The sequence below is a fragment of the Nannospalax galili genome, unplaced genomic scaffold (genome assembly GCF_000622305.1).
Source record: "Nannospalax galili isolate Female #2095 unplaced genomic scaffold, S.galili_v1.0 scaffold31, whole genome shotgun sequence".
NCBI classification, from domain to species: Eukaryota; Metazoa; Chordata; class Mammalia; order Rodentia; family Spalacidae; genus Nannospalax; species Nannospalax galili.
Window position 1 is genome coordinate 4,405,484 of NW_008332149.1, and position 555 is coordinate 4,406,038.

Genomic DNA, 555 nt, shown 5'->3' on the forward strand with positions numbered 1-555 from the left:
ATGCTCACAGACTGATGCTCACAGACCTACCCACTGCCGCCTATGCAGTACACAGATCAGGGAACTTGCTCCACAGCTGGACCTTTATGCCCCGTGATCCCAGTCCCCCCCCCATTGCCCCCCCCTTATTGTTCTTTGAATTTGATATCTTAGGTGCCTTCTACAAATGGAGTCAGACAGCATTTCTCTTTCTGTATCTGGGTTATTTCAGTAGCATAATGTCCTTTAACTTTATCCAGTTTGTCCGAACTAGCAGGATTTCCCTCTTTTTATGGTTGTTTTGATCTTGAGATTAGAGAAATGCAAGCTATTAGAATTAATCAGCTTTATTTTACCTAAATTAATTAATTTAGTTTTGGTCTTTTTGAGACAGTCTCCCTGTAGACCTGCTGGCCTGGAACTGGCTATGTAGACCAAGCTGGCCTGACCTCTCGGAGATCTGCCTACCTCTGCCTCTAGAGTGCTAGGACTAAAGGCTGGTGCTACCTCACCCAGCTTTATTTATTTATTTATTTATTTATTTATTTATTTATTTATTTATTTATTTATTTTTGT